Below are 25,486 nucleotides of genomic sequence, written 5' to 3' on the forward strand. Positions count from 1 at the left end.
AAAACAGCTGTTGGGATAGTTAAAGCCATAACTCAAGGGGCAGGTGGACTCCTTCATGACCTAGGGATCAATTTATTCCCATTAATCCTGGGAATCATAGTAGTAATTGGCATTCTATTCTTCTGTTTAAGGAGAAATTAGAACAAAGAGCCACAAACCGGAGATGGCAAGCTCAAAGATACAGTATTCAACTAATCCTAAGAAGGATGCAATGATTATCAGCCTGGGACCTGATCTCATAAATAAGTTCACAGATTATGGAAACTGGATGTATTCAGAGAACAATCTTGCTACATGTGAGCCTTCTTTTCTGCTTAAGTTCCCACAATATTCCTATTGCTGGACATTGCCGAGAAGACTGGCATCATCTGTCTGCGGAGCACTGAGAAGGGCCCTGAACGCTCACATTTGTCAGTGTGTGCCCTGGGAACTCGTGCCCTGCTATTTCCGTATCTACTCTCTGACAGAATATCAATCAGGATATGGACACGACTCACCAGATACCTCACCTGGTGCATCCAGTGGAATTCCCAGAGCCCCCAGCCCAGCTGCAAGCTCAACCTGGCTTTCAGCACCTAGTCCACAATCTCTTGCAACGGATGAAGAATCGGTGACACTGGATCCAACGCACCCTACTCCAGCTAACTCTCCAAGGGATGAAGAAAATGACTTCGTGGTTTGGCTGGATGCAGCGCTCTCACTTGAGGACGGCCACTCAGTTGTCCTACAATTACAGCAAGCAAGCCCTGCTCCGACTGAACTGGCGATTGAAAGTGAGAAAATGGTGCCCACTACCTATTATTTTTCAGGCTGATTTCCCAGGTACATGATACTTCTGATCCGGCTGGATCTACTGAGGACTGTCAATAACTGTCGATCATTGACAGGACTGGTAATTGTCTTATTCATAATGCACCCTGCCACTTCGGCTCGTTTGCTCGATAAATTGGTAAGTAGAATTGGCATTTGTTGCCCACAGATCCCTACACAAGACGGAATCAGTGATGATTACATCACAGACTTCTGACCAATAGAGACTATTGTAGTCATGAACCCTCATCCTTAATTGATTGGATGAACAGCATTAAATTTTAAATTTCACACTTCTTGGGTATGATTGTTCTCTATTTCCCATAAGGAAATATGGAGAAATTCCTTAGGTCTGTCTATTATTAAAAACCAACTCAGATTTGTAAGCTCATACCTCTATATATTAATTTGGTAATGTAACCAATTTTTACTATTTTTGTATGTTTAATTTGTATCTATGTAATGCTGAGCACTGACACAACTCATCACATGTAGTCTATAGTGTGATCACTTTTCCCTCAAGCTTATTAGCACTTCACTGATTTATATATATCTAGCTATGTTTAGAACTTGCTTTACTGACTCCATGGGGAGGGGGTGTCAGAAAATATATTATTAAATATGAAACTGTGTTTATTGGGAAGTACCAATATTCAGTGTAGTCAGTAAATATTAAATAAGCATTAGGCCATAATAGAAACATAAGCATTGATTCTCATATGCCTTTTTCTTAAAGCCCAGCATTAGACAAGGGCCTCTTTTTTTAGATATCTTCCAAAAGACACCTGTGACTATGAAGTTGCAAAGGAAATGCAAAAAAGAAAAATATCTTGTTAATTTTATCTCTGTGTCTAGTTGGAGAGGGGCCCTTTACAGGCTTGTTTTTCTAAAGAACAGACCGCATTCCAGTTAAGCCATCTGTGTCCTTGCAGTTTAGAAGAAAAAAAATAAAGCAAGTTGAATCTCTTATCTCTGCTGAGTTAGAAAAAAAACAGAGCTATCCCTGCCTGCCTCTGTCTGTAGAAAGAGAATTCAGGCAAGATTTTAATTAGCCAGGACACCTCCGCAGTTTCATATCCTTGCTAAAGCAGGAAAAAACAATTTTAATGAAGTTTGTAACTTTCTAGCTTCAGACTTCTCTTTTTAGAGAGGGAGGCAAATTATTTATTTTATTTATTTCGAGGCTTTTTTATACCGAAGTATAGCGGGATGCCTTCACTCCGGTTTACAGGATAAACAACTTATACATAGTGGTGACCAATTGGTAACGTATACAAATACGAATATAACATCTTATATAACTTAAATAACTTGGTAAACAGATTGGTGACTAAAACAGTCACTGGGGCACTCTAGCAGGGAGCTGAGATAGGGTGGGGAGGGGGCCAGGGGGAATCAGCTGAGGCGGGCTGGATAGAGGGCTGTGTAGCAAAAATTGAAGAACAAGAGACAAGGAGGAGAGGGCGGGAGGGGGGGGTGAAGGAGGATGGGACGCCATAGGGGTGGTAGGGAGAGGGGAGGGGTGGGAGGTCAGGGAGGGGTTGGGGGAGGGTAGGACGGGGGAAGTAGGTGGAGGTGCTTGGGTATTAGTTAGGGAGGGGGGTGGTAGAAGGAAGGGAGGGGGGAAGAGGGGGAAGAGGTGGGAAGAGGGATGTGGATGGCTTAGCCGACTCCGTCGCGGAAGGTTAGGTTGAAATACCAGGTTTTGAGTTCTTTTTTGAAAGATTTACTGTCATTGAGTGATCTTAAGTAATGGGGAAGGGTGTTCCATAATTTGGGTCCTGCGACGGAGAATGCTCTGTTCCTCGTGGCTGTTAGTTTGGCTATGCTGGGGGAAGGTATGTCTAGGGTCATTTTGCCTTCGGTTCTGGTGGCCCGTTGTGCTTTGTGAAGGTGAATCATGTCAATTAGGGTGGGGTTGGATGCATTGTAGATTGAGTTGTGGACAGTTGTTAGCATTTTAAATTCAATCCTTTGTGCTATGGGAAGCCAGTGTAGGCTTTTCAGGGCGGGAGTGATATGATCTGATTTTTTCTTGCCAGTTAGAATTCTTGCAGCGGCGTTTTGCAGCATTTGGAGATGTATTAGTGAACTCTTGAAAGAAAAGAAGATCAGCCCCAACCTGGGGATTTTATTCTGTTATTTAAATGATGGCTAACAAAGAGACAGACCTTTTTGCCACGTGCATGAGAGAGAGACAGACAAAAGAACGGAGCTTTTTAGCTTCATTGAAAGCAGGTGAGCATATACATTTTTTTTTTTTAGCATTTGAGAACCCTTTTAAACTAAATACTATTATTTCTAATTAGTATTAGCAAAGATATATATTTGAGAATCATTGATTTTACAAGAAAATGTCTTTGGTGGATGTGTATCTGGTCTCTGTTATATCTGTCATGGCTGTGACAGTATTTACTCTGATAATTATATACTGCTTGATTAGATTAATACTTAAACATGGAAATGTCTCATAAAATCATTTAGAGGTTTTAAGATTTGATATTTCTTCTTTTTTTATCTGGAATAAAAAGGGAAAGTATTCTTAAATACATCCGGTCTGGTTTATTTCTCTGTATGCTAAGTTACTTGATTTATTAGTTTAATTACTCTAAAGAAAAGAAGTCATATCTCTATATAAATAATAAACTTTTAGTCTATAAGACAAGAAGGGTTAAAAGAATCAAATGGGATTGGAGCAAGCAGAAACCCCATTTATTCTTTAACAGAGGGAGAAGACAGGGCTGTCCCCTTTCTCCCTTGCTCGTTATCATCTTCTTGGAGCCTTTAGCCTGTGCAATTAGATCACATCCTAACATCCATGGAATCGTAGGAGCAGAGGGAGAAATACATGTTAGCTCTTTGTGCTGCTGATATTCTCCTTTTCATCAGAGAACCTCTCATGTCTCTAAAATCTCTTTCTGATCTGATTGAGAGCTTCAGCCAGTTATCTGGTTATAAAATTAATGTAATTAAGTCAGAATTGTTAGACTTAGGCATATCTCAGAAGTATCATTCCCTGATCTCTGATAATTTTTCTTTTCAGTGGGCACACAGTTCACTGAAATACTTGGGGACACAGCTATCTGCCAATTTAAATCAACTATATTCATTGAACTATTTACCTTTCTTGAATAATGTTAAAAAAGATCTTAAGAGATGGTTGCCTTTTTCACTATCCTGGTTTGGTAGAATCTCAAAAGTAAAGATGAACATTTTATCCTGGGTACTTTTCTTATGTGAGATGTTGCCTATTAAGTTGACCTCCTCCTTTATATCTTATCTCAAATCAAATATATCTGCCATTGTTTGAAAGAAAAAAAAGTGCTAGAATAGTGGGTACATTTATGAAGGGGCTTCAAGAAAAGGGAGGCCTTGATCTTCCCAACCTAGAAGCACTGAGAGGAGAGGATCACCTTGCTGGTGGCTGAAATGAATCAGTAAGCTTTTGCTTGGGACATTGACTTTTTAAAACATATGGGGGCAAAGTTAAATATTTGGGAATATTATTTAGTGTGTTTGCGCTTTTAATAGTCAGTAAGGCAGCTAGTAAGCAGTAATTAGTGTGTTTATCTTTAAAAGTCTGTAAGGCAGCTAGTAAGCACAAGTTAGAGTGTTTGTATATTAAAAAAAAAAAAAGAGAAAAGTAGCCAGAAGCTAGAAATAAGCTAGGAGTAGTGTATACCTAAGTAAAAAAGTTGAATAGTTCAGCTCAGTTACTCACCTTGGTAAGGTGTTGAGGTAGTGTGATTGGGTTTGAATAGGGACCAACATTTGTTAATCAAGAGAGCAGTGAGTCACTCTGGCTGACTAACTGAAGTTAGACTATTTTTATTTCCCAACCCTACTGCCCCTCACCCACCCACCCCTAGCTCATCCTTTAATTTATAAGCAGGTGCCACTTACAAAAAAAAAACCCAAAAACCATAAACAAACAAAAACAAAACTTATTGAGAGTTTGATCATTCCCCTGCAGGCCACTACTAGACATATAGTGAATTCACTAATACATTTAAAGGACATTAATTAGACACATTCCTACTCCCATAGCAACCTAAAACTTAAGCAGGAACTGAACAATTTTGAGATGAAGGCAGCAGTCCAGCAGCAAGAGGGGGGCTTCCCAGTCTTTTGCATCAAGTGTCACATGTATGATTTTTTTACCCACCGGTGAGAAATTGTACATGTGCATGCAATGTAAAGAGCTCCAGGCTCTCAAGAGTATGATTCAGATCTCTGGAGGCTAGAGTGGAAGACCTGGAGGAGCTGAGGCAGACAGAGAGATATACAGATGAGACCTTCAGGGACATAGTAGCCAAGTCCCAACTTCAGACTGGCAGCGCTGGTGCTGACAGATCTTGGAAGAAGGTCTCATGATTGTAAAGCATCAAACTGGTACAACAGGAAAGGATCCTGTAGCAAGGACCTGCTCTCCAGGTGATGCATTGTCCTTTCGCACCAAGGATATCTCCCCAAGGCCTACTGCCCAGGAAGGAAGGGTTTGGTCGGCCATCATAGTTGGTGATTTGATTATTAGGAATGTAGGCAACTGGGTGGCTGGTGGGCATGAGGATCGCCTGGTAACATGTCTACCTGGTGCAAAGGTGGCAGACCTCACACGTCACCTAGATAGGATTTTAAAGAGTGATGGGGAAGAGCCGACTGTCGTAGTACATGTGGGCATCAACGACATAGGAAAATGTGGGAGGGAGGTTCTGGAAGCCAAATTTAGGCTCTTAGGTAGAAAGCTTAAATCCAGAACCTCCAGGTTAGCATTCTCTGAAACGCTCCCTGTTCCATGCACAGGTCACCAGAGGCAGGCAGATCTCCAGAGTCTCAATGTGTGGATGAGACAATGGTGCAAGAGGGATTCAGTTTTGTTAGGAACTGGAGAACCTTTTGGGGAAGGGGAGTCTCTTCCGAAGGGATGGGATCTACCTTAACCAGGGTGGAACCAGACTGCTGGCACTAACCTTTAAAAAGGAGATTGTTCTAGTTTAAAAGCTGCTCTAAGGGGAAAGCCGACACTTGATGTTGAGTCCATCAAGGTAGGTTGAGAGAACTTTGCCCAAATCTCACGCTGAGGGTCATTAAATGTTCACAAGAGACCACTGTTCTGTTCGTACATCTAACATTGAATGTCAAAAGGGCCCCTAACCCCCTACACTGATACCTAACCCTCACCTCAAGTTACTAGGTGGGCATACCATAGGGATACAAATACCTATCTAGGGAGATGACATCATGGCCAGTCTCTCTCTCTCTGCTTCAATTCATCTAAATAGGTCATAAGAACATAAGAAAATGCCATACTGGGTCAGACCAAGGGTCCATCAAGCCCAGCATCCTGTTTCCAACAGTGGCCAATCCAGGCTATAAGAACCTGGCAAGTACCCAAAAACTAAGGTCTTGGGTACTTGCCAAAAACTAAGGTCTTGTGGGAGACGGCAGCTAACGCAATTCAAAGAGGTGTTGTTAAAAACGGCGTTACGTCTGTGCGATAGCTCTTCGCAGCCAGGCAAACTCAGCCCATTCCCCGCCCCTAACTCCTCCTAGTTTCCATATTTGCATCGCACCATATGATATGGTGCTATCGCAAGCGGTAAACACATTTTCGCATGCGTTATGGGCCTATCACATGCGTTAACGGGGCTTTTCGCATGTGCCAAGTCCTTAACGCATGCAAAAAAGATTTAGCGCATTTTGATAAATGACCCCCTTAATTGGCATGTCAGAGACATGGTGGAAGGAGGACAACCAATGGGACAGTGCTATACCAGGGTACAAATTATATCTCAATGACAGAGAGAAGCACCCTGGAGACGGTGTGGCGCTTTATGTCTGGGATGGCATAGAGTCCAACATGATAAACATCCTGCATGAGACTAAATGCACAATTGAATATGGGAAGAAATCCTTTGTGTGTCAAGGAAGACTATAGGGATAGGAGTATACTACCACCTGGCCAAGATGGTGAGACTGACAGTGAAATGCTAAGAGAAATTAGGGAAGCTAACCAAATTGGTAGTGCGGTAATAATGGGAGACTTCAATTACCCCAATATTGACTGGGTAAATGTATCATCGGTACATGCTAGATATATAAAGTTCCTGGATGAAATAAATGACACTTTTATGGAGCAATTGGTTCAGGAACAGACAAGAGAGGGAGCAATTTTAGATCTAATTCTCAGTGGAGCACAGGACTTGGTGAGAGAGGTAACAGTGGTGGGGTCGCTTGGCAATAGTGATCATAATATGATCAAATTTGATTTAATGACTGGAAGGGGGGACAATAAGCAAATCCACGACTCTCGTGCTTAACTTTCAAAGGGGAAACTTTGATAAAATGAAAAAAACTTAGGAAAAAACTGAAAGGAGCAGCTACAAAGGTAAAAATTGTGCAAGAGGTGTGGTCATTGTTAAAAAATACCATCCTTGAAGCACAGCCCAGATGTATTCCACACATTAAAAAAGGTGGAAAGAAGGCAAAACATTTACCAGCATGGTTAAAAGGAGAGGTGAAAGAAGCTATTTTAGCCAAAAGATCTTCATTCAAAACTTGGAAGAAGGATCCACCAGAAGAAAATAGTATAATGCATAAGTGTTGGCAAGTTAAATGCAAGACATTGATAAAACAGGCTAAGAGAGAATTTGAAAAGAAGTTGGCTGTAGAGGTAAAAACTCACAGTAAAAACTTTTTAAAATAAATTCGAAGCAGAAAGCCTGTGAAGGAGTCAGTTGGATTGTTAGATGATAGAGGGGTTAAAGGGGCACTTAGAGAAGATAAGGCCATTGTGGAAAGATTAAATGATTTCTTTGCTTCAGTGTTTACTGAAGAGGATGTTGGGGAGGTACCCATACTGGAGAAGGTTTTCATGGGTAATGATTCAGATGGCCTGAACAAAATCACGGTGAACCTAGAAGATGTGGTAGACCTGATTGACAAACTGAAGAGTAGTAAATCACCTGGACCGGATGGTATACACCCCAGAGTTCTGAAGGAACTAAAAAATGAAATTTCAGACCTATTAGTAAAAATTTGTAACCTATCATTAAAATCATCCATTGTACTTGAAGACTGGAGGATCGCTAATGTAACCCAATATTTAAAAAGGGCTCCAGGAGCGATCCGGGAAACTACAGCCCGGTTTAGCCTGATTTCAGAGCCAGGAAAAATAGTGGAAAGTGTTCTAAACATCAAAATCACAGAACATATAGAAAGACATGGTTTAATGGAACAAAGCCAGCATGACTTTACCCAAGGCAAGTCTTGCCTTACATCTGCTTCACTTTTTTGAAGGAGTTAATAAACATGTGGATAAAGGTGAACCAGTAGATGTAGTGTACTTGGATTTTCAGAAGGCATTTGACAAAGTTCCTCATGAGAAGCTTCTAGGAAAAGTAAAAAGTCATGGGAGAGGTGGCGATGTCCTTTCATGGATTAGAAACTAGCTAAAAGACAGGAAACAGAGAGTAGGATTAAATGAACAATTTTCTCAGTGGAAGGAAGTGGGCAGTGGAGTGCCTCAGGGATCTGTATTAGGACCCCTACTTTTCAATATATTTATAAATGATCTGGCAAGAAATACAGCGAGTGAGGTAATCAAATTTGCAGATGATACAAAATTGTTCAGAGTAGTTAAATCACAAGCAGATTGTGATAAATTGCAGGAAGACCTTGTGAGACTGGAAAATTGGGCATCCAAATGGCAGATGAAATTTAATGTGGATAAGTGCAAGGTGATGCATATAGGGAAAAATAACCCATGCTATAGTTACACAATGTTAGGTTCCATATTAGGTGCTACCACCCAAGAAAGAGATCCAGGCGTCATAGTGGATAACACATTGAAATCATCGGCTCAGTGTGCTGCAGCAGTCAAAAAAGCAACAGAATGTTGGGAATTATTAGAAAGGGAATGGTGAATAAGACAGAAAATGTCATAATGCCTCTGTATCGTTCCATGGTGAGCCCGCACCTTGAATACTGTGTACAATTCTGGTCGACGGATCTCAACAAAGATATAACTGCGATGGAGAAGGTACAGAGAAGGGCGATGAAAATGATAAGGGGAATGGAACAGCTCCCCTATGAGGAAAGACTAAAGAGGTTAGGACTTCTCAGCTTGGAGAAGAGACGGCTGAGGTGGGATATGATAGAGGTGTTTAAAATCATGAGAGGTCTAGAACGGGTAGATGTGAATCGGTTATTTACTCTTTCGGATAATAGACTAGGGGGCACTCCATGAAGTTAGCATGGGGCACATTTAAAACTAATCGGAGAAAGTTCTTTTTTACTCAACGCACAATTAAACTCTGGAATTTGTTGCCAGAGGATGTGGTTAGTGCAGTTAGTATAGCTGTGTTTAAAAAAGGATTGGATAGGTTCTTGGAGGAGAAGTCCATTACCTGCTATTAAGAACATGCCATACTGGGTCAGACCAAGGGTCCATCAAGCCCAGCATCCTGTCTCCAACACTGGCCAATCCAGGCTACAAGAACCTGGCAAGCACCCAAAAACGAAGTCTATTCCATGTTACCGTCGCAAATGGCAGTGGCTATTCTCTAAGTGAACTTAATAGCAGGTAATGGACTTTTCCTCCAAGAACTTGTCCAATCCTTTTTTAAACACAGCTACACTAACTGCACTAACCACATCCTCTGGCAACAAATTCCAGAGTTTAATTGTGCGTTGAGTGAAAAAGAACGTTCTCCGATTAGTTTTAAATGTGCCCCATGCTAACTTCATGGATTGCCCCCTAGTCTATTATCCGAAAGAGTAAATAACCGATTCACATCTACCCGTTCTAGACCTCTCATGATTTTAAACATCTCTATCATATCCCCCCTCAGCCACTCTTCTCCAAGATGAAAAGTCCTAACCTCTTTAGTCTTTCCTCATAGGGGAGCTGTTCCATTCCCCTTGTCATTTTGGTAGCCCTTCTCTGTACCTTCTCCATCGCAATTATATCTTTTTTGAGATGCAGTGACCAGAATTGTACACAGTATTCAAGGTGCAGTCTCACCATGGAGAAATACAGAGGCATTATGATATTTTCCATTTTATTCACCATTCCCTTTCTAATAATTCCCAACATTGTTTGCTTTTTTGACTGCCGCAGCACACTGAACTGACGATTTCAATGTTTTATCCACTATGACGCCTAGATCTCTTTCTTGGGTTGTAGCACTTAATATGGAACCCATCATTGTGTAATTATAGCATGGGTTATTTTTCCCTATGTGCATCACCTTGCACTTATCCACATTAAATTTCATCTGCCATTTGGATGCCCAATTTTCCAGTCTCAAAAGGTCTTCTGCAATTTATCACAATCTGCTTGTGCTTTAACTACTCTGAACAATTTTGTGTCATCTGCATATTTCTTTCCAGATCATTTATAAATATATTGAAAAGTAAGGATCCCAATACAGATCCCTGAGGCACTCCACTGCCAACTCCCTTCCACTGAAAAAATTGTCCATTTAATCCTACTCTCTGTTTCCTGTCTTTTAGCCAGTTTGCAATCCACAAAAGGACATCGCCACCTATCCCATGACTTTTTACTTTTCCTAGAAGCCTCTCATGAGGAACTTTGTCAAACGCCTTCTGAAAATCCAAGTATACTACATCTACCGGTTCACCTTTATCGACATGTTTATTAACTCCTTCAAAAAAGTGAAGCAGATTTGTGAGGCAAGACTTGGCTAAATCCATGTTGACTGTGTTCCATTAAATCATGCCTTTCTATATGCTCTACTTATTCTCACTTATTCTCCTTGCTGAAGTTAAAGCAATCAGGAAAAGCACCTTCTATGAGAGGTATCGAAGGTGACAAGTATCCAATGGTTCAAAGGGTTCAATGGTTCAAAGGGTGGAAGCATCAGTTGTTTGATGACTATATTAATGTCCCACAGTATCGGTGGTTTCCGTAAAGGTGGACGTAGGTATAACACTCCTTTCATGCATCTGGATACCAACGAATGACATTTATTTATTTATTTAGAATTTTTTCTATACTGACCTTCATGGTTAAATACCATATCAGATCGGTTTACATCAAACAGGGGAAACTGTAACAGAAAAACCAAACTTTTTATATAAATGAAGAATCAAAGTTACATTCAACAGGGTGGTAAACTTGGAGGCTTAGGAAGCAGGAAAGAAAGGCCTAGGAAGTTAGAGGTTAAGAATATAATATCAACACGATAATATGAACACGACATGAAATGGGTTCCCCGTTTAGAGGAATGTGGAAAGCTACTATAGCGCTTAAATGAGCTTGTAGTGAGGAGGTAGCAAGGCCTTCACTGTAGAGAAGATGGAGATAGGAGAGAAGGTGTTCAGGTGGACAAGGTAGGAGATTCATATCCGTTGTTGAGCACCAGGAACTGTAGCGTTACCACTTTCTTTAGTAATTGACTCTGGTCGACAGTTTCCTCGAGGACAGCAATATGTCTTGAAGAGCAGGAGAAGTATCTAAGTGCTGGTACGCGAGCCTCTCAATCTCCATGCCATGAGGTGCAGGGAGGAGTGAAGAGGATGCAGCAGAGATCCATTTTCCTGGGTAAGAAGCTGAGGGTTGCTGCCTAGGGGAATTGGGTTGCGGATTGTTAGGTGCAGTAGGTAGCTGTACCATGGTTGCCTTGGCCATGCTGGTGCAATTAGGATCAGATCCGCTTGGTCTTCGATACATCTCTGGATCGTGCGAGAGATAAGTGGTATCGGAGGGAGAGCACACAATAGGTTGTGAGACCAACTGACGAGAAAGGCATCTGGAGCGAGTCCTAATGGGCTTGGGTAAACCCAACAAACATTCTCCATTTTCCTGTTGCGAAGAGGAGGTCAATGGGAGGAAGACCCCAAACGGAGAATATGTGGTGAGCCACTTTCTGATCTAATTCCCATTTGTAGGGATGAAATATTCTGCTGATTTTGTCTGCTCTGGAATTGTGGATCCCGGGCAGATAAGTCGCTTGAAGAGAAATTGATCATTGGTGATCCCACGCCAGTATCTGAACTGCCTCCTTGCAGAGGCTCCAAGAACCGGACCCTCCTTCCTTGTTTATGTAGAACATAGTAACTTGGTTGCCTGTGTGAATCATTACTATTTTCTCCCGCAGGGAGTTTTCGAAGGCCCAAAGGGCGTTTTTTTACCGCTTTGAGTTCCAGAATGTTTATGTGTAGTGTACATTCGTATGTGGTCCATAGACCTTGTGCCTGTAAATGGTCTAGGTGAGCTCCCCATCCTTTGGGGGATGCATCTGTGGTGAGTATTATCTGATGACTAAGGGGTCGTAAGGGTGAGCCCGTCCATAGTGTCGACGGGAGTAGCCACCACTGTAGGTCTTTTTTCATGCTGTTGGTTAAGGAGATAGGAGTGGACAAGGATGGAGAAATTGAGTCCATTGGTTCTTTAGACCCCATTATAGGCAACGCGTATGCAGACCACATCGATGGATGGCACCATGTGTCCTAGAACGGTTAGGATTTGGCGAGCTGGTACTGTTGCTCTGTGTATTAGAATCGTAGATAGTGTGGAGAGAGCTAATGCTCTCGGGTGAGGAAGGAAAGCCTTGTCTTGAATTGTGTCGATGTAAGCTCCTATGAATTGTAAGGTTTGAGTGGGTTCCAGATTTGATTTTTCGTAATTTATTAGGAGGCCTAGATTGTCTAGGCAAGAAATTGTTTAAAGAAGATTGTTTTGTAGCAATGTTTGATTGGATGCTACTAGGAGCCAATCATCCAGATAGGGAAATATTTGCACACCCTGACAACGAAGGTGTGCCACTGCCACTGCCAGATATTTGGTGAAGACTCTAGGGGCAGAGGAAAGGCCGAATGGAAGGACCTTGTATTGGAAGTGCTGGTTGTCCGCCTAGAAACATAGATAACACCAGGAACTGGGGTGCATTGTAACGTGAGCATACACAACCTTCACATCCAGTGAGCACATCCAATCCCTGGGTTGAAGAATGGATTTGAGAGAAGTCATTTTGAACTTTTCCCTGTGGAGATGTTTGTTGAGTGAACGTAGGTCCAAGATTGGGCGTAGACCTCCTGACTTCTTGGGAATTAGGAAGCATTGTGAGTAAAACCCCTGATGGAACTGAGGTAAGGCAACTTCTGAATGCATTTATTCTGTAGAAGAATCTGGAGTTCTTTCAGAAGAGGTTCTTTCTGAGATGTTAACTGCTTCTGCAGAAGCCAGTGCGGGAGGGTCGGGAGGGATGAGACATGGACAGTGTAACCCTGTTCTATTATTGATAGGACCCATTGATCCGAGGTAATGTGACTCCAGGCTGGAAGATAACTGGACAACCTGCCGCCCACTGGGAGGGATTGTGATGGTGGCAAGATTACTTTTAAAAACCCAGCTGGGTTTTTGCGGGCTGCGGGTCAGCTTGCTGACGTGGTTGACGAGGGGCTCTGGCACACTGGCGCGGTGCTTGATGTTGATAAGGTTGCTGATTGAGGTTTGTATTGGAATAAGGTTTGAATGACTTAAAAGGTTGTTCTTCTGTACGGAGCGGACGTAGAATAGTGATGTGGATGGTTGTGAGGGGATGTCAATGAAAGGACTGCTGTCTTTTGCTCCTTGATCTTTGTCACAGTCCCCGAACAAGTTTTCCGGACGACTAGGTAGGTTTGCTAACTTGTCGTGAACATAGTCTCTTATGGCGCTGGAACGTAACTATGCGAGACGTCTCGCTGCTAAGGCATTTGCTGAAGTCTTGGAAGAGACATCAAATCCTTCATAAATAGATCTTAATAGGTGTCTCAAACCTTCCTCTAGGTTATGGTACTGAGGAGGTAAATTGGTGTCTGGCAAGCCTTGCTAGAGGTGTGGTTTCAGCGCTTGTAATTTATCGAACAGGTATTGTGCAATGTAAAACTGGTAGTGGCATTTAGCATCGCAGATTGAAATGATTTTTTCGCAAAATCATTCAGTGTTTTGATTCCCTTGGTCGGCGGTGTGTTGGAATGGATTCTCGATTTACGAGCCTTCTGCATTGCCGACTCTACTACCACGGAATGATGTGGTAGCTGAACTGAGGAATGGAAGAGAGAATCTTTCATTCTATACTTGAGATCGATTTTTCGTGATGTCGGGGGTATGAACAATGGAGTAGCCCACGACTTTTCCATCAACACTGTCAAAACAGGATGTTGCGGTAAGGCCACTGGTTCAGTAGGCGCATAAAAATGTTTAAGATGCCTAACATTTCCTGACATGGATCAGGAATCCTCTTTATCTCCACGTTAAGCATTTGACTGACCTTTTCTGTGAACTGTGAGTATGTAAGGTCTTCTGGAGGTGAAGACAGCTCCAGGGGTACCTCCACTGGATCAGATCGGTAACCCGAAGAATTTGAAGAGAAATCCGAAACTGAAATTTCCTCAGAGATGGAGGAGAGGTTGGAAGGTCCTTTAGTGCTGGGCCTGGTATCACTGGATCTTCCAGAACTGTCGGTGATATGGGAGGAGACAGTTGAGGCGGTAAATGAGACTTTTCTATTGACTGTAAGAATCGAGTCAATATATTCATAATTTGAGACATGGCTTGATTAGCCAGTCCAGTCGTCGATGGCGTATGTGGTGGTTCTGCAACCGGTGGTAGAGAGGCCGGAGTACATCCGCCTGTGTTTGTCTTTTGCTGGTAGTTTTCTCAGTCGGGATAACCTGTGGAGCTGGCTGAGATTGCTCAGGGGTGAGGGCGCCCATGGAAGTCAGGGAAACAGTCGATAATGCCCCAGGTGATACAGGAGTCGTATCTGATATGCGAGGTGGTGAAACATCTGGATCAGACTCAATCATCAAGGGTGGTGACACCTCTCTGGGTCTTTTGTGACCTGAATGGTGTTTCATAGGTTGTTTCTGTGTCGGAAGATTGCTATGTGCGCCGATGTGCGTCGATGGTGCATTGATCAGGCAAGGATGTGACACAGTTGCTTCCTCGCGTCGATGCATCGGCTGCGTCGAAAATGCACCGGATTGGCATGGCTTCAACACAGCACCATCCTTGCATCGATGCTCCGGTCCCTTGGGGGTGCGTTGATGCTTTGACGCTTCAGAGCAGAGCTGGTGCGGTCTTCCGAGCGTCAATGCGTCGGGTGAAGCATGCAGCCACCAATGCATCTCCTGCGCCATGCGGCGATTTTTGGTGGGCGAGCAACGGCAAGTGTTCTGACCTGGGGGTTTCAACTGAGGAGGCCCTACTTGACAAAGGAGACATTTTTCTTCCTTTTTGAGCCTGGGGAAGATCTGACCGAGGCCTCGGAAGGGGCATAAGAGCCCGAAGCTCTGGATTGAAGTTACTGAAGTTTGGCAGCCCGTTGGCGCTGGGCTCGTGGGGATATACATCCACAGTTTGCCTGGTCATGGAAGGGTCCCAGGCATAGATAGCAGTAAATGTGGCCATCGGTGGCAGACAGTATTTTGCCACAGGAACAAAATTTGAATCCAGGACGAGGCATGTCTCTGGATGTTGTTCAGAATGTTTTAAACCTTTTTTTTTTTTTTTACATTTTCCTCAAAGAAACTTTCCAGTCTCTCGAGAGAATAGAGCTTTGCATGCTAACTGCCGCATGGAAAAGAACCGACCCAGGAGCCTCAGGCAAACCCGAGGAGATACAAGAGGGAGCACCTAGCTGAAAGACCTTAGAGAGCTCCGCCACCTAGTGGCACAGAAGACATACCCAGACATCATGGCTAATTCAGCTGCTTATCTACGTGAAAATCTAATTGATTGCTATTATGCAGAATTCTTCCCAACCCCCTAAATTGGCAGTTGTCTATGTACCAAGAGTGAGAATTTATTTTGCTCTCATTTTTCCCATAGCAGTAGTTGGTTCTTATGTACATTTTCTTCCTCTCTAATTCCCCTTTGAACATCACTTAAAAGATCGCAGGGTTTTTTTTTTTTTTGAGGGAATGTTGCAGACTTTGATCTGCATCAAGGGAGGCAATTAGCAAAGGTAAAACGCTTTTAACCTGCATAAATTACTGAAAATTGACCTCTTAAGGTGTAGGAGTCTAGTGGATAAGTACATGGTGAAGAGTTGGGGAAAAGATGGTGAGGAAGTGATGTACTGAGACACAGGAGAAGGATGCAAAAAAGTAGGAAAACCAGTGTGTACATTTGGGGCTGGATTTTTAAACATGCGTGCACAAATGTACGCCCGATTTAAGCACGCATGTTATAAAATCCGGGGTCTGTGCGCACAAGGGGTTGCACACTAGTGCACCTTGCGTGAGCCGAGCCCTAGGGGAGCCTTGATGGCTTTCTCCGTTCCCTCCGGCCCCCCCCCCCCCAACTTTCCCTCGCTTCCCAGCCCTACCTAAATCTCCCCCTACCCTTATTTTAAGTTACGCTGGCCAGCTGCCGGCGCACGATCCCCCGGCACAGTCGCTGTGCTGGAGGCCTCGGTCCCGCCCCCACCCCCTTCCCAAAGCCCCGGGACATACGCGCATCCCGGAACCCTTTTAAAATCTGCCCCTTGATTTTCAAATATATACTGTTCTCTCTTTACTCAGCCACCGGCACAAGTAGCAGGTGCAAAGTATACAGGTCCTTGTAGCATGCTTACTTTACACTGTCTATGTATGTTAAAAGTGCAACACAGGCTAACGACTGCCTCCCACATGCATACCCTAAAGCAGAAAGGATTTGGGACAGGCACTCCAATAACTCCAGGGCACAAACAATCTCCCAATAAAACTTAATTGGGCAAAACAGTATCAGAACTCAAAAAGGAGAAAAGACAAGCAGAGAGACACCTTTGCTGTAGCAAAGCAAGAGTATATACAGAGACCAAGAAGGCAGGCTAGAAAGGCTGGGTGTCAAAAATTGTTCTGTTTTACTCCCTACAGAAGGTTCTTAATCTAAGATTTTTATTTATTTATTTTTTACAGTAAATTAACATTTTGGAACCTAAAACCTAGAAAATCCATTGTATGTTTTAATTGTTATTGCTGCAGTTTTCGGTTGTAAAGCATCAAAGAGTTACTACAGCTCCCCATTCTTTTTATTTTCATATTAGATAAAAGGAATCCTTATTAGACTCTGAGCATGAAGCTTAAATTAGTGCACAATGTTTATTTACAGGCAAAAGAACATTGCAAATTTTCTAAATACGACTTCAAATATTTTAAATTACAGTAAATGGACAAAATAGAATAAAAAATATCTAGCTATTTCAGGAACCGTTCCCACTAAAGTGCATGGGAGAGCACTTCCCAGGGGTGCTCCAGCATCCTGTGAGGGCCTGGCAGCCTCCCATACACTTTAGAAAGAAATAACACTGCTTCCAGGTACTGAAAGCCTAACGACTTGCAAACAGTCACAGATACATCATGGGTTCTGAATCTTAGACTACTAACCCCTTGGGTCCCAGGTATAACATCAAACTACCTCGGCACACTACAACTCCAATCTATCATTAATTCTTTCAGTGCCAGGCAGATCATGAACTCTCCTTTAACATTAAGCCCTCAGTTCTGAAGAAAACAAGAGGTTCTCTATAGCCTATACAAGAACAACAACTCCCTCAGTCTCTAATACTTCACTATAAAATGCTGCTACAGGCTATTAATTCTTTCACGTCCCTGCCATAACATTTTAATCCCTCAGTCCCGAACACAGCAAGGATTCTTGCTATTAACTTTCTTAGTCCTGGGCTACATTGTGAGCTCTTAATTTCCATTCACTGTTTGGAAATTCACTTTCCTTTCTCTCCCTTCAAACCTGTCTTACATTGCACTGTTGAGTCGATGTAATTAAAGAAGAAGGATTGGGGAAACAGATCTACAATAAGAAAAACTTGCAGGAGTTCATTTCTAGACCACTGACCTATAAACCCTTTATGCATTTAATATGGAAATGGTTTGAACAACTGGAGTGATGTACTTTTTCAAGGCCATTGATGGATTTAAACCCATGTTATTCATAAACTCTGCTAGTAGAGGGTGATAAATTTGGGAGAGGTTCACCAAACAGAGAAGTGGTTTTTCAGGTCACAGAGGGTGACAAACTCAAGAAAGCTGCCTTAGATAGCAAATTGTGACAGATCCCGCAAGCACATGCAAGTCAAACAATCTGGAAACCTTCCTGGTCAAAGGACTGCTTATGGCAGCATGAATACACTCAATATGGAAGATTTCACAGATGCAGTCCCAGGGTGTCTTTTCCTCGAGGTGCAAGGCTTGTCTTTCTGGACAGGATATATCACTTCACTCTGTCCTGCTGCACGTTCTTCTTCTTCCTGCATCATCACCTGTAAAACACATGTTAGCTGTTATAAAATGCCATGCGTGAGTGGTGAATGCTGGGAATGGTGAGCTTTGGGAAGAGAACGTGAATAATAAGAAAGCTGTTATTACTGCTTTGTAAGCATCCTCCCTGGGACGAGCTGGCTTTTATTATCCAAATTCTTTCCTCTTACCTCACCAAGGTGGACGGGTGGCTTGACAGCATAACTTTACCTGGGAGTATTACAGACAAAAGGAGGCTGAAGACTGGCTTATCTTATTTATGTCTGACCCTGGAGAAGTGCCTGAAGCAGAAGTGCAGATGACCAGACTTCCTTGCCATGTATGTTTCTATTGACACTAGATTGTAATCTCTGTCTTGTGAGTGTTTCTGTCTGGCAGCACTTTAGAAATGATAAATAAGAGCAGTAATAGTAGGGACATGCTGCCTCACAGTCCCTGGGAGCCAGCCAGCTCCATGTCATAAGGAACAGGCTAGTCCAGTCCTGATTTTATCATATAGCACTGGATTTGTAGTTCTGATGTTCCCATTGCTTTCCTTAAGAAAATCAGAACCACAAATCCCTGCATGCATTGGGGCAAAGCCAGGACTAGATCAGAGTTGCTCCTTATCACATGGAGCCAGGTGAGAATGAGACAGTTATTACAGCCCATGGCAAAAATGGAAGTAAAAACAAACGCTGAGTGAAGAATTAATGAATAAAGCTCCCTTTTTCAGATGTACATCCAAACATATGATTTTATTTCTTACTCACCTCTACAAATTATGAGCGAAGTGGAGTATAGTTAAAACATTCACAAAATAAAAACAGACAGACAAAGGTAAAATAAATAACTCGAGCTAACTGGTAACAGACAGAGTTCTGAGTAGATTGGACTCTGGAACCTTAAAACTTTCACCCTTTCATTAGCATGGTTATGTAACATGATATCTCTCTACTGAGGGATGGACCTATGTGCTCTAAGACGTTAAAGCACTACATCATCTTTAGATTATTCCTACATTGCACCCATAAAATGGCCTGCAAAGAATCCAGAATGATTTTTGTAAAGACATGCTGCTTTCTATCCTTACTCACCTTCAATTCTTATTTACAACAGTAAATGACTAAGTTATTTAGTGGCCTGGGATCTGATTGGGTTTGTATATCATACTTTTTTTTATTTAGTTGAATTATTTTCTGATTTTATGATGTACTGTATGGTTTTGACTTAGTTTCCAAACGAAAAGTGGGTAATCAAGAATAAATTTTGCAAAAAATACATTCAGGACTCTTGATAAATGACCAAGCAAACGTGTTCCCAAAAGCCCAGAATGGGAGAAAATATCCTAGGTCATTTACATCCATTTCTAAAGATTGCTTGATCTCATAATTTACATTCAGTTTCAAAATATTTTCCATTTTGAACTCATTTCTTTGACTCTGTTTCTGGAGGGCCAGATAACTAGTAGAATTTCCAGGACACCTATAATAAATAAACATGAGACAGATTTACATGCATTGAAGACCCAGTGTATGTCAACCTCTCTCATGCATATTCATTGTAGCAATCCTGAAAACCCAACTGGATAGGTGTGCCTCCAGGAGAGGGCTGGGAAGCAGTGCCCTGACTTTCTAATGATCTCTTAAAACTAATTATTACATTAAGATAGCCTTTAAATACTATTAAAGTGAAATTTAAAAACAGTTAACTATTTCTGATCAAGGGTAAATTTCTACAAGTTGTATGTTTATGACTTACAGATCATGCGAGTCTAAACTTGTAAACAATATAGCATAAACACCACAAGGCAATGTGCGTTTGTTTTCCTCCATCTTTATCCCCATCTCTCCAGATAACCAAGACCAACTTGGAACATTCACCAAAGAAATCGCCAATTCTCCCCCCCCCATTTCCACTTTTATCTCAGGAGAATTTCAAACTTCTTATATATCATTTTATGGAGATAATTTAAAAAGATAGAGGCATCTAAATCCTTGGTTTGACATCTGTCCTGGCAGAGCTGCTGTTACAGATATTCCCAGAGCATGTTTGGGCCAGGGAGAAAAGTATGCGCATAAAACTGAATTTTCACTTCTACACACAATTTCTCCCCAGCAGCACACAAGCAGGTAATTTCTCTTTGAAAAGTGGTTAAAACGTTTGCAGGTACTCTACCACTATGTGGCTTTCTGATAGGCCCGGCGCATTTGCACAGGGACACAGCAGGAGAGGCCGTGGGGCCACTAGCAAAGCCCAACCTGCTGGCAGCCAATAAATGAGGAGAGGCCCTGGGCTGAAAATGTAGAGATTACTTACCTGATAATCTCGTTTTCCTTAGTGTATGCAGATGGACTCAAAACAAATGGGTATAGTGTGCTCGTGCTAGCAGTTGGAGACGGATCTGACATCAGCACGGGTACATATACCCCCGCAGGAAGTGCAGCAATTCAGTAATCTTCCTTGCAAAAGCTTTATGGCTATATGTGTAACTGACCGATCGATTAATCAACAGGATTACCCTGACCAATTGATGGAGCTGGAGACCGCCAATGTTCTCAACCGGAAGGCGTCGACACCCGGCAGGGTGGAAGCCCTATTATAAGCAAAACATGGCTTACCGTGAGTCGGCGAATCCCCATGTATGCCGGCAGCTGGGCGGGATGCTGAGTCCATCTGCATACACTAAGGAAAAGGAGATTACCAGGTAAGTAATCTCAACATTTCCTAGCGTGTAGCAGATGGACTCAAAACAAATGGGATGTACAAAAGCTATTCCCGGACTGGGCGGGAGGCTGCCCGAGGACCGTGTAGGATCGCCCTCGCAAATGCTGTGTCCTCCCTGGCCTGAATGTCCAGACGGTAGAATCTGAAGAAGGTATGGAGGGAGGACCACGTCGCCGCTTTACATATCTCTGCAGGCGACAGCAGCTTAGCTTCTGCCCAAGAGGCTGATTGTGCTCTGGTAGAATGAGCCTTGACCTGTAGAGGTGGTGGTTTTCCTGCCTCTACAACTTCTTTAATCCAGCGGGCGATGGTCGGCTGTGAGGCCGCTTCCCCTTGCTTCTTCCCACTGTGCAGGACGAACAGGTGGTCCGTCTTTCGTACTGCTTCTGACATTTCCAGATATCTGGACAGCAGTCTGCCGATGTCGAGATGACGTAGTATTCGACCTTCTTCCGATTTCTTCAAACCTTCCGTGGTAGGCAAGGATATGGTTTGGTTGAGGTGAACGTGTGAGACCACTTTGGGTAAAAAAGAAGGAACTGTACGAAAATGGATGGCCTCTGGAGTGATTCTGAGAAATGGATCACGACAGGATAGTGCTTGTAGCTCTGAGATGCGGCGTGCTGAACACACGGCCAGCAAGAACACCATCTTCAAGGTTAACAAACGGAGAGACAGGCCTCGAAGGGGCCTGAAGGCTGATCCCGCTAGAAATTCCAATACTAGGTTAAGGTTCCACAAGGGCACTGGCCACTTCAGTGGCGGGCGAATGTGTTTAACTCCTTTCAGGAAGCGTGAAACATCTGGGTGCTGGGCAATGGATTTGCAGTCACATCTGGGACCGTAGCAAGACAGCGCTGCTACCTGTACCTTGATGGAGCTGAGGGACAGACCCTTCTGAAGTCCATCTTGTAGGAAGTCCAAAATGATAGGAATCTTTGCGGTATGCGAATTGGTGCTGTGAGAATCACACCAGGCTTCAAAAATTCTCCAGATCCTGATATATGTTAGTGATGTGAAGAACTTGCGTGCTCGGAGGAGTGTATCTATCACCATCTCCGAGTATCCTCTTTTCTTCAGTCTAGCCCTCTCAATGGCCAGACCGTAAGAGAGAATTGAGCCGGATCCTCGTGGAGGATGGGCCCTTGCCGCAGCAGGTCCCTGTAGGGAGGCAGAGGTAGAGGGTTCCCTGCCAGTAGTCTTCTCATGTCTGCGTACCAGGGTCTTCTTGGCCAGTCCGGGGCCACTAGAAGAACTAGACCTCTATGTCGCTGAATCCTGTGAACAATGGCGCCCAACAGGGGCCATGGAGGAAATGCGTATAGCAGGATCCCCTGAGGCCCCGGCTGTACCAGGGCATCGATCCCCTGCGCTCGAGGATCCCGCCTGCGGCTGAAATATCTGGGAACTTGAGCATTGGACCTGTCTGCTAAGTAAGAGTCCCATTGGGCTGGCGTCCCCCAGTGATCCACAATCATCTGAAAGGCTGTGGGTGACAGCTGCCATTCTCCCGGGTTTAGGCTTTCTCTGCTGAGGAAGTCTGCTGCAGTGTTGTCCTTCCCGGCGATATGTACGACTGAGATGTCCTGAAGATTGGCTTCTGCCCAAATCATCAGGGGAGTTATTTCTAGGGACACTTGTTGGCTTCTGGTTCCACCCTGTCGGTTGATGTATGCCACCATGGTGGCGTTGTCTGACATCACTCTGACCGCTCTGTTGCGAAGTCCGTGGGCAAATCGCAGGCACGCTAGCCTGACTGCCCGTGCCCCTAGTCGGTTGATATTCCACCTTGATTCTTCTCTGGTCCACCGCCCTTGGGCGGTGAGCTCCTCGCAGTGTGCTCCCCACCCGTTCAGGCTGGCATCTGTGGTGAGCAGGATCCAGGTTGGGGAGGACATTCGTAACCCCCGGCTCATGTGGCCGGGCTGTAACCACCAGCGTAGTTGATTCCGCACTCTGGCTGGTAGAGGCAGGTGTATGGTGTAGTCCTGTGATCGTGGACTCCATCGAGATAGGAGGGCGCTTTGCAATGGTCTCATATGAGCCCGCGCCCATGGCACCACTTCCAGAGTGGATGTCATGAGGCCGAGGACTTGTAGATAATCCCGAGCTGTGGGCCGGCTGGCGCTCAGCAGGACCTGCAGATGATTCCGGAGTTTTGACTGTCTCTTGGAGGTCAAACTGACCTTGTCGTCTTGGGTGTCGAATTGGACCCCTAGATATTCCAGCAACTGGGATGGCTGTAGGGAACTCTTCTTTATATTGACTACCCATCCTAGGCTTTCCAGAAGAGCTATGACTCGGTTGGTTGCCCGGTGACTCTCCTCCGGTGTCTTTGCCCTGATCAGCCAATCGTCCAGGTAGGGATGGACGAGGATTCCTTCCTTCCTGAGTGCCACTGCCACTACTACTATTACCTTGGTAAAGATCCGCGGCGCAGGTGGCTAACCCGAAGGGTAAGGCCCGGAACTGGAAGTGCTGATTCAGGACTTTGAAGCGTAAATAGCGCTGGTGATCCCGATGGATTGGGATATGCAGGTAGGCTTCTGACAGATCTAGGGAGGTGAGAAACTCCCTTGGCTGTACCGAAGTCTTGACCGACCGTAGAGTTTCCATGTGAAAGCTGGGGACCCGTAGGCGACAATTGACTGACTTGAGGTCCAGGACGGGCCTGAAGGTGCCCTCCTTCTTGGGTACTATGAAATAAATGGAATAATGCCCAGAAGTTACCTCTTCCGCAGGTACTGGGATTATGGCTTTTAGGGCCAGGAGCCTCTGTAAGGTCACTTCTAGTGCCACTGTCTTGAGTGGCGAACAAGGAGATTCCACAAACTTGTTCGGCGGAAGCCGAAAGAAATCCAGGTAATATCCTTCCCGGATGATGGCGAGGACCCACTGGTCCGAAGTGATCTCGACCCACCTGCGGTAGAAGAGGGTTAGCCTGCCCCCTATGGCTGCTACCCTCAGATGGGTCGGCTGATTGTCATTGTGGGTTACGGCCAGGGCCAGAACCCGGGCCGGTTCTCTTCTTGGTGTGCTTAGCCCAACAGGGCTGATTCCTGGCCTGAGAACGAGGTGCTTGATAGCGAGACCTGTAAGGGTTGAAGCGCTACGAGTTTCTACCTCTGGATGGTCTGGAAACGGGATGCTGGCTCCTCCTTGACCTGTCTTCTGGTAGACGGGGTAATGGAGAGGCACCCCATTTAGTAGCCCAATTCTTAAGGTCACTGCCGAACAGTAGGGAACCCTTAAAGGGCATTCTTTGAGTTGAGTCTTGGAGGACAAGTCGGCCGCCCAATTGCGTAGCCAAAGCTGTCTTCTGGCTGCCACTGAGGAGGACACTCCCTTGGCTGCCGTACGGACGAGGTCGGAGGCTGCGTCTGTGAGAAATGAGAGAGCCGATTCCATGTCTTCTCCCGGGGTGTTATTTCTTGCCTGTGATAAACAGGAGCGCGTCACCACGGTGCAGCAAGTCGCGATACGAAGAGACATGGCAGCTACCTCAAAGGCTTGTTTCAGAATGGTGTCCATGCGTCGGTCATGCGCATCCTTGAGCGCCGCTCCCCCCTCCACCGGAATGGTGGTGCGTTTCACGATTGCATTAATTATGGCGTCTACCCTGGGGCACGCCAGCAATTCCTTGGATGTCGGATCTAGAGGGTACATGCCAGACAAGGCCCGACCCCCTTTGAATGAGGCCTCTGGTGCCATCCATTCCAGCTCGATTAGCTGCTGTGCTGCTTGTAGGAGGGGAAAGTGGTGAGCCGTTTGGCGCAGGCCCTCTAGCAGAGGGTTCTGTACAGGGACCCCTGTGGGGTCCTGGCCCGGAATGGCCAGCTCCGATAAGCATTGTGAGACCAGGCCCGGCAGATCTTCTCTCCGAAAGAAGCGTCTCATGGTCCGATATGGTTCTATCTCCGAGGGAAGTTCGTTCTCCTCAGGGGGCTCCTCACTTACCTGTGAATAATCCGAATCCCCATGATTGGGGCTGTTGGGTGGTGAGTGGCTGCGCCTAGGTCTCGAGGGTCCAGGGGCCGGATCAACCGGGACGGAAAGACCCATCCGAGGAGCAGACTGCATCTGGACAAAGGCGTGGATCCCCTTGAATAATTTCACCCAGGAAAGCGAAGCCAGATCTGGCCGCAGGGGTACCAGGTCTCTCGGATTCCCTGGCTGCTCGCCGTGGCCTGCGAAGTCCGGTGTGGTCCCCGAAGAACCACTGGGCTGGGACCGGTCTTGTCCTGGAGCTGCCATGGCTTCCTCACATTGGGCACATAGTGAGTCTGCTTCCTCGCTCTGTGTGGCTCTAAGGTTGCATGCTGAGCAGAGGCTTAAGAGCGTTCATGCCTGATTCTGGGGGTGCTGGCTCTGCGAACGCAGAGGCATTCTTATGCTCCATTTGCCTTAAATGTGGTGTCGTCCTACGACGTGCGCCTAACACGGGCGCTCAACAGCATGCGCCTATAGCGGGCGTCTTAGAAACAGTGCGCCTATAAACGGGCGTCTTATAAACGTGCGCCTATAGCGGGCGTCTTATAAACAGTGCGCCTATAAACAGGAGTCTTATAAACGTGCGCCTATAACGGGCGTCGTAGCATATGTGTGCATATCCTAGTAGGGCGTGCTAACGCTATCGCGCGTGCTAACAACGTGCGCCTATCTCGCGCGCTAACAACGTGCGCTTAGCAAGCAAAAG

The 25,486-nt window shown here is 44.7% G+C and overlaps 1 protein-coding gene and 1 long non-coding RNA gene across 2 annotated transcripts in view; one reads left to right on the forward strand and one right to left on the reverse strand.

The window, feature by feature from the left end:
* The first annotated feature begins 1,858 nt into the window (after positions 1 to 1,858).
* On the forward strand, positions 1,859 to 19,166 carry LOC115089968. Its single transcript, XR_003856281.1, has 3 exons — positions 1,859 to 2,074; positions 2,853 to 3,048; positions 18,264 to 19,166. It is a non-coding gene; the product is annotated as an uncharacterized LOC115089968 (long non-coding RNA).
* Positions 16,683 to 25,486, reverse strand: part of ZNF410 (zinc finger protein 410) — a 146,526-nt gene continuing 137,722 nt past the window's right edge. The window contains 1 exon segment of the mRNA XM_029598452.1: positions 16,683 to 18,086. The gene's annotated coding sequence lies outside the window, so the exon portion shown is untranslated.

Source organism: Rhinatrema bivittatum, chromosome 4 (assembly GCF_901001135.1).
Source record: "Rhinatrema bivittatum chromosome 4, aRhiBiv1.1, whole genome shotgun sequence".
In the NCBI taxonomy this organism is placed as follows: domain Eukaryota; kingdom Metazoa; phylum Chordata; class Amphibia; order Gymnophiona; family Rhinatrematidae; genus Rhinatrema; species Rhinatrema bivittatum.